The 12,120-nt window shown below is 49.8% G+C and overlaps 1 long non-coding RNA gene across 2 annotated transcripts in view; it reads left to right on the top strand.

Annotated features, from left to right (window-relative positions):
• The window catches only part of LOC106508312, a 139,812-nt gene that overhangs the window by 112,290 nt on the left and 15,402 nt on the right, over window positions 1-12,120 (top strand). The window contains exons 3-5 of one of the 2 annotated variants that reach the window (XR_002342643.1): window positions 9,517-9,642; window positions 10,077-10,152; window positions 11,250-11,313. This is a non-coding gene — a long non-coding RNA (uncharacterized LOC106508312). Of the gene's footprint in view, window positions 1-7,158; window positions 7,294-9,516; window positions 9,643-10,076; window positions 10,153-11,249; window positions 11,314-12,120 lie in introns of those variants that run through there. The other variant, XR_002342644.1, reaches the window with a different exon arrangement.

Here is a 12,120-nt window from a genome sequence, read left to right as displayed (position 1 = left end):
TTCCCATTTTGGTGCAGCGGAAACGAATCCAACTAGGAACCATGAGGTTGTGGGTTCAATCCCTGGCCTTGCTCAGTGGGTTAAGGATCCCATGTTGCCATGAGCTGTTGTGTGGGTTGCAGATGTGGCTTGAATCTGGCGTTGCTGTGGCTGTGGTGTAGGCTAGTGGCTACAGCTCCGATTAGACCCCTAGTCTGGGAACCTCCATATGCTGCGGTGCCGCCCTAAAAAAAAAAGCAAAAAGACCAAAAAAAAAAAAAAAAGAAAAAAAAGAAAAAAGTTGAAAGAGGGAGGCAGATGAGTGATGCTCTGGGAGAAAATCTCCACCAGCCATTGAGGATGGAAGGGAGCCAGGAGTCCAGAAATGCTGGCACATCCAGAAGCTGGAAAAGGCAAGAGAATGGGTTCTCTCCTAGAGCCTCCAAAAAAGGAGCTCAGCCCTGGGGACACCTTTTTTTGGGTGTTTTAAGGGCCACACCCATGGCATATGGAAGTTCCCAGGCTAGGGGTCGAATCAGAGCCTCAACTATCAGATCCTTAACCCACTGAGCGAGGCCAGGGATTGAACCTGCCTCCTCATGGATACTAGTTGGGTTAGTTTCCCCTGAGCTACAGTGGGAACTTCCCTGTGGGCACCTTAATTTTGCCCCAGTGAGAGCCATTCTGACTTCTAACATCCAGAAGTATAGATGATAAACGTGTTGTTTTAATTGGCAAGGGTTTGTGGTGCCTGGTTTGTAACCAACAGCAATAAGAAATGAATACAACAGATTTCTTTTTTAGTCAGAAAAAAAAAGATGATGATAATAAAAGTCTATTTATTTATTTTTGGCTGCACCTGCGGCAGTGCAATTTCCTAGCATAGGGATCGAACCTGTGCCAAAGCAGTAACCTGAGCTACTGCAGTGACAATGCTGGCTCTTTAACCTGCTCTGCCACAAGGGAATTCTATAGAAGCCATTTTACAGAAAGGATTAGAAATCACTCCTTGTATTTCAACCCAACAGCCATCTGAGGAGGAGGTGCTAGGGGGTCCTGGCACAGTCTTCCTCCTACAAAAAATCATGCGGCTCCCATAGGAACAGCTGGCTGTTGTTTTGTTACTAATAGAAAATAAGACTGCAAGGGATAACTGAATAACCCAAAGGGCCAGCACTGGGAATTGCTCTGCAGCAGAGCACAACGAATTGCACCAAATGGGGCAACAGTGATGAGTATTATGGGTCCAGAAGACTGAGAACCAGGCAGCTGCTGCTTTTGAGAACTCTGGGACTAGGAAAGGAAACCAAGCTTGAAAGGAAACCCTTCTCCAGTGAGTGGAAACCACCAGGTTGTTCTGCTGGTTTGTGCTGGCAAATTCCATTCTGGAAGGATGGGCCATGATGGGCACAGCCATGGGGAGGTTTTCCAGCCCCACCCAGGGGCACGGAGCTGAGGGTGTTTGCAGTCTTGCCCATGCTGGACTGTTGAGTGAAGCGGCATGCTCACACTGAACAGCTGAAAAGGGTTCTCCCTTAAATAAAATCTTTTCCTATTTGCTTTGAAGGAAATGCCAGACCCTTAGCAAAGGCTGCAGTGAATAAGGCATCGTAAATGGAAGCAGCACTTTCTTTTTCTTTAGGTCCCAAACCACGTCCCCTTCTGGAGGTGGGTGCTAAGCTGAGCCCACACGCTCCATGGGACATCCCTCTGCTGTCTGGCTCTCAGCCCTGGGCATGAGACAGGGCTCTTTCTCAGTGGGGTCCCCTCTGGAGGCAGCGTCAGTTAGCGCAAGTGCTAGATGCTAAATATTAATAATCCAGTGAAATGATAGGGCTTCATTTTATTTGCTCAAGCCATACCTGCCTCAAATTCCAGAAAGTGACGCCTTTTCCTAGTATTTCAGAATGTAATGAACAAGTGGTTTTTTTTTTTTTTCTTTCTTTTTTTAAGGCCACACCTGTGGCATATGGATGTTCCCAGGCTAGGGGTCAAATCAGAGCTATAGCTGCCAGCCACAGCCACAGCCACTCGGGATCTGAGCCGTGTCTTCGACCTACACCACAGCTCGTAGCAATGCCAGATCCTTAACCCACTGAGTAGAGCTAGGGATCGAACCCGCAATCTAATGGTTCCTAGTTGGATTCGTTTCTGCTGCACCATGATGGGTCCTCCAACAAGTGGTTTATTTTTTTCATGTTGTTCACTATTTCATATACATGTTTAAAAACCTTACTATATCACACGGGCAAAACGATACGTATTACATACATATAACCATGCTCGAGTACCCCCCATGGCTTAGGAAACTTACCAGTACCTTTGAAGTCCCTGCGGTCTCCTCTCTCACGAGGAAGCCCAGAGGATCACCGTCTTGAATTTCAGTGCCTAGGCTTCTTGTTTTCCTTTACAGTGTTACCACCTTTGTGTGCACTCCTGTACAATATGCTATTTGCTTTTGCTAGCTTTAGAAAAGCCATATAAATGGAATCTGTATTCTTCCTCCGTGACCCTTTCTTTTCACTCAGTATGATGTGTCTGACACCCAGCCTTGCTGTTGGGTCACCTTATGTCTCACTCCGGCCCCTCCTCAGCCTTCATCTTTCCCGTGATCTTGTGGGTCTTCAGGTTATTTTTGTCCAACAGCCCTGCTGGAGACTGCCTTTCCTTCTCATCCCCTGCCCCTTGCCGCCTCCTTTGCATGTTTCTCTATCATCTCCTGCAAGTGCAGAGTCCACCCCTCACCACCCCGACCCATGTGCATGCACCTGCACCTGCACCACTCACAGGGTCTTTGGAGACAAGTACACAGCCATGACACTCACATGGAGTGGGTTTAATGATTGTGACTCTTGTCAAAATCTGGATCCTAGGCCAGAAATGAGTTTTTTTTTTCTTTCTTTTTTTTCCTGCCTTAGGAAAGTGAAGCATGTTGCTTTTATTGCTCTTGGACTAGGCAGGCAAGGTTTTGCAAACTACCCCGGGGGTGGGGGAGGAGGGCTTGTTAATGGGAAATATTTCTGGACCCCATTCCCCAGAGGTTCAGAACCCGATTGTCTGCAGTGGGGCCCAGGCTCCTGCTTATGAGCAAATCTGCCTCTCTCTTCCGAGCAATTCTGAAGCAGGCTATATTTGGCCACTCTTTTGGCAAATGCTAGCCACTGTGCCAGCCAGAATCAGGGGTGCTCGACTGGAAATACTGTCAAACTTCAAGCATTTCTTTCAGCAGAATGTTAAATGAAGGCCTGTCCCCTAAGCTTCTCTCACTGGGCCAGAGTAGAAATAAATCTTCCCTGAGGTTTGACATTCTGGCAAGGACCTTTCCCTGGGAGGGAAAGTTGGGCTGGAGCTGATTCTCTGAAACTTGCCCTCTGTCCAAGGTCGGGCTTTGCGGAGACGGCTGCATTTCCACAGGGAGAGCCGAAGGAGGTAGTCGGTGCTTGCTGCAGACACAGGGGCTGGCTCAGCCAGCAGCCTGCGCCGGCAGTCCACAGGGCTGGGTCATGACTCGGGGAGCTGGAGTGGCAACCACAGGAGGAAGAGTCTAGTCCCCAGGCCACCACGGAGCCAGCCTGTGTAGGCAGACCAGCTGCCGGGGCCCTTGCTCTGTCCTCGCAGGCCTTCCACTCGGCCAGGATGGGGAGACAGTCACGCTGGACATCTTGGCCCATGTGTTGCTCGTGGGCACCTGCCTACACGTCCCTTGTGGGACCAGGTCCTGGGCCAGGAGCCACACTTGGGTCACCAGTCACGTTTGTTGTGGAAGAAGCCATCTAGGGCCACTGGGGTGTGTGGCAGGAATCCCAGGAAGTGGCTTGACTGCTCTTTCCCGGATTAATGACATGGAAAACAGAGACTCTGAGCCCAGGGTGGTAGTGAGGTCCTGGGGGAGTGGATACAGAGGAATCCAGGACATGCTTGTCTCTGACGGAGCTGAGGGACAGACGGCGTTGTTCAGTTGTGGAGCCTGGCTCTGCATGGTGCTTAGGCCTGGGTGATGCACAGAAAGACCCAGGGCCCCTGGCCTCCCGGACCGCTAAGTAAATAAATGAGTGCAAGGGTGTGCGAACTGAGGGCTCTGCCAGGTCCCTGGGGAGCTCCAAGGTGGGGGTGTGATGTGCACTGACTTTAGTAGTCACTGGACGCTTCAGAGAGGGAGGCCCTTATCCTGGATCTTAAAGGCTGAGTGAGAATTGGGACGTCAGGAGACGGCGTGGCAGCCAAAGGAAATGTCCAGCACCAAGGCCTGAGATGGTTCAGCAGGCTTCAGGGGATCCTCTCACCTGAGGCACCCGGAGTCTTCAAACTCGGAAACACAGGAAGTGGGACGGTGGTTTGCCAGCGGCTGAGGTGAGGAGGGGGTGGGGAGTTCGTGTTTCATAAGTGCAGAATTGCAGTTTTGCAAGAGGTACGGAGTCCAACAGATGGATGGTGCTGATGGATGCACAACCTTATGGATGTCCTTAATGCCATGTTGTGAAGAGTGTGCTTAAAAATGGTTAAGATGGGAATATATAGATTCCGAAGCTTGGGGGGGGCTTGGGGGGGGTATGGCACTGAGCAGGCCCTTTGGAGAGTTTGGGGAGTGTTGCCGGGCCCCGTGGGAGTGGCTTGAGATGGGCCCAGGGAAAAGCAGGCAGGTGTCCGTGAGCCAGGCCTTTCATGCCCGGGCAGGGGAGGGTTTAGCAGGGTGTGCCCCAGGTCTCTCATCTTGGGAAGATCACCTACAAGCTGTGTGGAGGGGTAGGGCTGGGATCAGGGCACCTGTTAGGAGCCTGTCCGGAAAATGACCTTGAAGTTGTGACTGACAAGTCAGACAAAGCCAAAGGGCTCACCAGCTTTCAATGGGGCAGTAAGGATGTATGGTCCTGAGAACCTGGAGAAATATGTTAAGAATGAAACTCAAAAGTTCTTCAGAGATAAGAGAAGACATTTCTACAATCCAGAGGGCCAGGGAGATGCAATGCCCCGTCCCCTGAAGCTCCCTGGCTGTAATCTGACTTGAAATCATAAGCAGTGATGACACGCATTGAAGGCAGGCAGTCTCCTTCTTTCAACCTACGGTGACCCTGCGGAGCAAGATACAGATTACCTGCAAGAATCTAGTCAGATCCTGGCCAGAATCTGGTCTGTAGATATCTGAGATGCAGTTTCTCCCTAAGTAAAGTGTTTCTAAACTTCTGTGGTGAGATTAACCTAGGGGTTTTCTGCCTTCCTCCCTTCCTCCCTCCCTTTTTCTTTTTCTCTCTTTTTTGGTGGTTTTTATGACTGAACCCGTGGCATATGGAGGTTCCCAGGGTAGGGGTCAAATTGGAGCTACAGCTGCCAGCCTACACCACAGCCACAGCAATTCGGGATCCAAGCCGCGTCTGCAACCTACACCACAGCTCTTGAAACACTGGCTCCTTAACCCACTGAGCAAGGCCAGGGATGGAACCCACAACCTCATGGTTACTAGTAGGATTTGTTTCTGTTGTGCCACAACGGGAACTCCCTATATGTTTTCTTAAAGTTCTTGGTATGATTTTGTTAAGGTAGATAGATACTTGAGGTTTGTTTAGGAACACTTGTGGGCAGTTTTTCTACATAGAAAGGATTATTCAAAAATAATGTGGGGGAGTTCCCTTCGTCTTCCACAGTGGCTGCACCGATTTACCTTCCCACCAACAGTGCACCAGAGTTCTCTTTTCTCTACATCTTCGCCATCACTTGCTATTTTTCGAACGGTAGCCATTCTGACAGGTGTGAGGTGATGTCTCATTGTGGTTTTGATTTACATTTTCCAGATCAGCATCTTTTCAGATGCCTATTAGCCATCTGTATGTCTTCTTTGGAACAATGCCGGCTCTCCCCAGTGGTTCTTGATGCGCAACCCCCCTGTGAATTACATCCCAGCTGTGGGGGGCCACCTGCCCATCACTGGATAATGCAGAACAGGTGCCTCATTAGTCAGTCACCCCTCAGGCCTGGAGTCAGTGGAGGCTTTGGCCTCAGACTCCTGCTACTTGGAAAGGGAAGGCAGCCCTGGTCAGGATGGGGCCCCTGCCCCTACAGGGCCTTTCTTCTGCTTGGTCTCCCTCTCTTGCCTGATGGCTGGAATTGAAGCTCCCCCAGGGGCCAGGCCTGGGCCACATCCACAATCAGGTCTCAGGTCCCCATATCTGGCTTGGCTCTCAGGCCGTGGGAGAAGGTGGTGGTACTTAGGGACCCTCCAGTTCCTCATTCAGGGAGAGCCAGGCCTGCCACCTTCTTGCTCTCAAGGGGCCCTGTGTTGAGGGGTGCAACCAGGAGTGGGTGGCATGTGGCTGTGTCCCTCTGGGGGATGGGCCCAGTCACACACCCTCACACTGCACCTCAGCATCTTGTTGGGAGGTCTTTGGGGCGGGGGTTGGGGGGGGGCTGGATCAGGGGGAAAGCAGAGCCTTAAGTTCCTCGGGCCATTTCTAGATGAGTAAGTGGGGAAGGTGAGGAGGCTGTCAGGGGGTGAGAAAGGCCTCCGGAGCACAAGTGCTTCCTGTTCCTACCAGCAGTCACCTCTCCTCCTGGACCTCAGGCCCCTGGACCGTAGCAAGTGATCCTTGTGAGCTCTACGCAAGTTGAGCTCCCGCTGCAGACCGCCCCTGTGCCCTTAATCATGTTTAATTCTCAAAAGAGCCCTGCAAAACAAAAACAAAAAGAAAATTTAAAAATACAGGTTCCCGGCTACCTGAGTTGCCGAGCCGCGGGGAAGGCGCTCACTTCCGCGTCAGGCCCCGCTGCGTCAGACAGACCGCTGCGCCAAGGGCCAGGCAGCCGCAGAGGGGGACTAGGACCACTGCTGTTTTGCATTTTCTGAAAGTGTTTCAAGGCAGAAGTTCAGGTGTCAGAGAGAGCAATGGAAAGTCACAAGGCAGAAGAAGAGGTGGTGGATATTCTTCGACTGAATGTGGGTGGCTGTATCTACACAGGCGGGCGTGAATGCTTGTGCCGCTTTAAGGACTCAATGCTGGCATCCATGTTCAGTGGTCGTTTTCCTCTAAAAACAGATGAATCAGGGGCTTGTTTTAGCGACCATGATGGACATCTATTTAAGTACCTTTTGGATTATCTTCACGGAGAAGTTCATATTCCCACAGAGGAGCAGACCCGCATTGCTCTGCAGGAAGAGGCTGATTGTTTTCGCATCCCTTATCCCTACAGCCTGTCAGACCACTTGGCCAATGAAATGGAGACATGTTCTTTAAGAGAGGCGGGAAATAATGTTCAGTACGTTTGGAACTATTATTCAGTAGCAGAACTAAAGAAAACGATGGATGCCTTTGATGCCTGGGAAGGAAAAGGTGTTAGCTACTGGTGGGTGCCTCACGAGCTGATGGAGTGTTGGACGCTGGGAGAGCGGCCTATACTTGGAAGCCTATGTCACATGGCCCCAATGCGAAAGAGCCGACTGACGGCCTTCAACGAAGAGGAGGAAGACAGTGTGAATGGTAAGACGGGTCCTAAGCCTGTACGATTTTTGGGTCCTTCCACCAGCGCCCAAATTAGAGTCAAGAATTCCGCTTCCGCGGCCAGGGCGTCGGTGAACGCGGTTGCGGGAGGGAAGGCAGCGCAGCGCTGTGCGCTGTGCCCCGTCGAGAGATCCATCCCTGGTGGGTACCGTGGGTGCTGAGAACGGAGCTGGGCACCCACCTCCAGCTAAGGTTCTGCTTTCCGACAAGAAGGCCATCCCGTCGCGAGTGAGCGGACTCCCCTGTGTGCCACCGGGCCTTCCCCACCCTCCTGCCCCGCGGAGAGGCTGGTGGGGCCCCCGGAGCTGCCCCCCGACACTGCCCCCCCCACCCCCCGATGCCCCCGGCGCCTTGGACCTGCGGACTGGGAACCGGCAGCGCCAGACGGATTGATGGAAACAGGGCCTCAGGACATCCCGTTTGCCCTCTGAGCTTCCAGCGCATTTAATACAAATAAGTGCCACTCTGCTCAAATTTGCACTTGAGGTGAAAATTTAAGTTTCTGTTTAGAACGAATAGTGTGAAAAGGAATGGGTTGTGTGAAGAGGAGGGAGACTGTAAGTGTCTCAGTTTCCCAGCGTTTCAACTGACTTGTCGAAGGGCAGTTGCAATTTCAGGTTTTTAAATGTGTTTGAAAATGTTTCGTTAGTATTAAGGCAACAAGACAGTCCAGCACAATCATCACTAACGAAGTCCACTGTGTTGCTGAAACAATTCTAGCTTTTAGGTACTTATTTAATGTTACTCATTGCGGCCCAGGGATTGAGAGGGGATTGGGGATTGGGCTTAGACCTTCCTGTCTGGCGACACGGAGGCGGTGTTGGTAGTGCTTCCCTGTGCTTTGTCACAGACTCAGGAGATTGGAGAGACCACGTAGGTCAAGGTGAACTCCACCAGGGTCACTCTCAGTCTCAAAAGGTAGCGTGAAAAGATAGGAAAAGCAAGACAATAATTTGAGATCACATTTTGACTCTCAATCGAACCGTTTTTCTCTCCTAGATTGGCTTTTCCTATACTTTTCTGTTAGCAGATTTATTTATACATCACAGGAAAATTTCTTGGGATAAGAACAATATAACGTGTCTTTGGAATGAACTGCTAAAATATTTTGAGTTCGAATAGTGAATTTTGAAAATACTTTGAAAAAGAAGTTAAAAGTTAAACTTTTAAACTAAAGTTAATGTTTGTTTTTCAGAAATAACCATTAAAGAGTTATTCTGATTATACAGTATGATTTTTTATGCATAAAATTTCCACATAACTTGAATTTAATATTTTTAAACAGAATAGATAAATTAATCATTTTTTCACACCTGTTCATTTGTATGTGTTTACACGTACAGGTTATGTTTTATAATTGGATCACATATTTCTACCTTCAGCGAGCAGCATGCCTGCAGTGTATTAAAAATAAGTTCATAAAGCAGGGTAGTTTTTACTCAGTGCTTACCATTGTACTTGCATTGGTTTGAAAGAGTATAAATATACTCAAGACATTACTTTTCACAAAATACAGTAAAACCTTTCCATAAAAAGTGAAAAAAAATAAAAAAGGAAGTTCCCTTGTGGCACAGTGGGGGGAGGATGCGGGGTTCTCACTGCAGTGGCTCAGGTTGCTGCTGTGGCGTGGGTTCAATCCCTGGCCCAGGAACTTTTGTATGCAGCCAAACAAACACAATTCAAAAGAGCCCTGCAGGAGGAAAGAACAACCTTCTTCTTCAAACCTTTCTGCCACCCCATCAATGTCCCCAGAGCCCTGGCATGGTTACGGCTGTAGGAGATATAGCCCTCTAAGGCTGGGCTACGGACCCCAGGACCCCTGTCATGTATGAGGGAGGAGAGGCCAACATCTCAGGCAGGGAGACAATAGTGACTCAGGTGGAAGGGCTCTTGAAGTGATGGATGACACAAGTCAGGTATGTTTGCAGAGTGGTAAAATCGACTTTGTCATCAACAGTTTGAGCCTTTGAGGAAATGAGCGAGGTGGTCATCAAGTCATGACGCCTAAAACTGGGGCTAATTCTTTCACTCTTATGTTTTTTATCTCTAGCTTTACTCCCAAACTCTAGCAAATCAACGGGAAATGAGATCAGAGACAGTGGTGGGGCCAAGTCTGCTGCAAGCAGCTGAAGCTGGTCGACCCTTTCTGAGGGCGCTCCCACCAGCCTCTACACAGGTACCAAACACTGACATTAGAATTAGGACAAGGCCGGGCGGGGGTGGGGGGTCAGGTGGGGGTAGGGAATGGGCTCAGGGGGGAGGGGAGGTTCCTGTTGCAGCTCAGCAGTAATGAACCTAACTAGTATCCATGAGGATTTGGGCTCAATCCCTGGCCCCTCTCAGTGGGTTAAGTATCTGGTATTGCTGTGATGCGGCTTGGATCCCAAGTTGCTGTGTCTGTGATGTGCTGTGCCTGGGAACTTCCATATGCTGCAGGTACCGCCCTTAAAAAAACAAAAAAAAGTTAGGATGGGGGTGTGGCTTGTAGCCGTCTTGGGAACTCAAAACTGACATCATTTTGTGCAGCAATAAAATCCTGAGGTCGGGCCTGGGGAGAAGCCCATTGGCCTGGTATTTGATCTCGACTTAAGTGTTCCTGTCCCTGTACAGAGTCCTTTCTCAGAGCTGAGCAACATGGGACTGCTAAGTACCAGGACCATCCGAAGAACCAAAATGAGTGATCCAAGTAAGAGAACTGGCCGTGTCTATGTGGACATTCCTGAGTGAGGAGCAAACACAGCAAATTTTCTCAATTTTGGTGAACATGCAAATTACCTTAGAAACTTAAAAAATACCAAGCCCTGGATGTCATCTCCGGAGATTCGACTTAACTGGTTTTGAGTGGGGCCAGGTGAGTCCAATATGCAGCCATTGGCCCTGAGAGTTACATAACCCTCTGGCTGCTACTTGGCATCTCTGTGGGAGGCTGAACCACATCTGTGCGGCTTCTGGTACATGCTGTGTCTTTGATGTCTGTTGTGTCGGCCCCAGGAGAAAGGACAAAGGAGAATGCTACTCTTGGTGTGTTTCTGGGTGGGGTATTTCAGGCAGGCCTAGATTTCGAAGCTTCGGGGTGAAGGATGAATTTCTGCTGTCATTTCCTTCTGTCTCCAGCTCCATCAGGGTCTTTATGACCCAGGATAAGGTTATTATGGGCTGACCCTCACTAGTTAGTCCTGCATGCCTCTCAGTGGGTGGTGAGTATCTGGGGCTTGGGGTCATCTGGGGGTAGGGGGACATGGCAGCAGGTTGTGTGGAATCTTGTTCCTGCCATGGTTCTGAGCCCTCAGAGTGGGTATTCACAACTTGGACTTGCTCTTCTGCTTCTGGTCTGAGAGGAGGTGAGACCAGCATGAAGAGTGATAAAAAAAACTAGTGACCAGAAAGATGACTAGTGACTAAACCATGAGAGCAGTCCCAGAGGTGTGAAGAAGAGGGAGGGGGATGGTGGGCCCATGCAGTCATGGAAGGCTCCACGGAGGAGGTGAGACTTGAGTTCAGAAGAAATTTTTTTTTCTTTTTGCCTTTTCTAGGGCCGCACCCACAGCATATGGAGGTTCCCAGGCTAGGCGTCGAATCAGAGCTGTAGCCGCCGGCCTACACCAGAGCCACAGCAACACAGGATCCGAGCCACATCTGCGATCTACACTACAGCTCACGGCAACGCTGAATCCTTAACCTACTGAGCAAGGGCAGGGATCGAACCCACAACCTCATGGTTCCTAGTCGGATTCGTTAACCACTGAGCCACGGCAGGAACTCCAGAACTTTTTTTTTTTTTAGGCAGCACCTGCAGCATATGGACGAACTTAGCTAAGATGACCCGGGGAGCGTATCCTCAGCAAAGGTGAGTGAAGATGTTGAAAGAGGAGATGACAAAATTCTGAAGAAAGATCTGCTATGAGGATCCTTTGAGTGTAAGGAGGGCAAGCATGTTGGCTTTCTTCAAATCAGTCTCACCTGAGGATTCTCTGGGCCGCAATGAGAGTTTTTTTTTTTTTTTTTTCCTTTTCTAGGGCCACTCCCATGGCATATGGAGGTTCCCAGGCAAGGGGTCTAATTGGAGCTATAGCCGCCGGCTTACACCAGAGCCACAGCGACATGGGATCCGAGCCGCATCTGCAGCCTACACCATAGCTCACGGCAACAACGGATCCTTAACCCACTGAGCAAGGGCAGGGATCGAACCCGAAACCTCACGGTTCCTAGTCGGATTCATTAACCACTGAGCCACGACAGGAACTCTGAGAATTTCATTTTTTAAATAGTTCTCCATGTGAAGGTCCCAGACCAGACTCATTAGCATCACCTGAGAACTTGTTAGACATGCAAACTCTTAGGCGCCAACGCACTGGATCAGACTCTGGAGGCGGGGTCCACTAATCTCTATCTTTCCAAACCCTTCACTCCTTTGAAGGCTGAAATCCTCCTCTGCACCCTTAGCTGCTAGGTAGACTCTGGTTATGACTGTCAGAGACAAGAGACATATTTATTCTGGGATATGTCACTGCTCTCCCACTGGCCTATGGTCATATGATTACTGACCTTTTGTCCTGTGCCAGTGACACGTGTGGAACAATTGACAGACTCTTATCACCTACTTGGCCGCATTTAATGAATGGTGGCCATTGGCTAGGCACTATCCTGTTCTAAG

The sequence above is a fragment of the Sus scrofa genome, chromosome 3 (assembly GCF_000003025.6).
Source record: "Sus scrofa isolate TJ Tabasco breed Duroc chromosome 3, Sscrofa11.1, whole genome shotgun sequence".
Classification (NCBI taxonomy): Eukaryota; Metazoa; Chordata; class Mammalia; order Artiodactyla; family Suidae; genus Sus; species Sus scrofa.
Note: the sequence above shows the minus strand (reverse complement) of the source record. Positions and strands in the feature narration are given on the sequence as shown.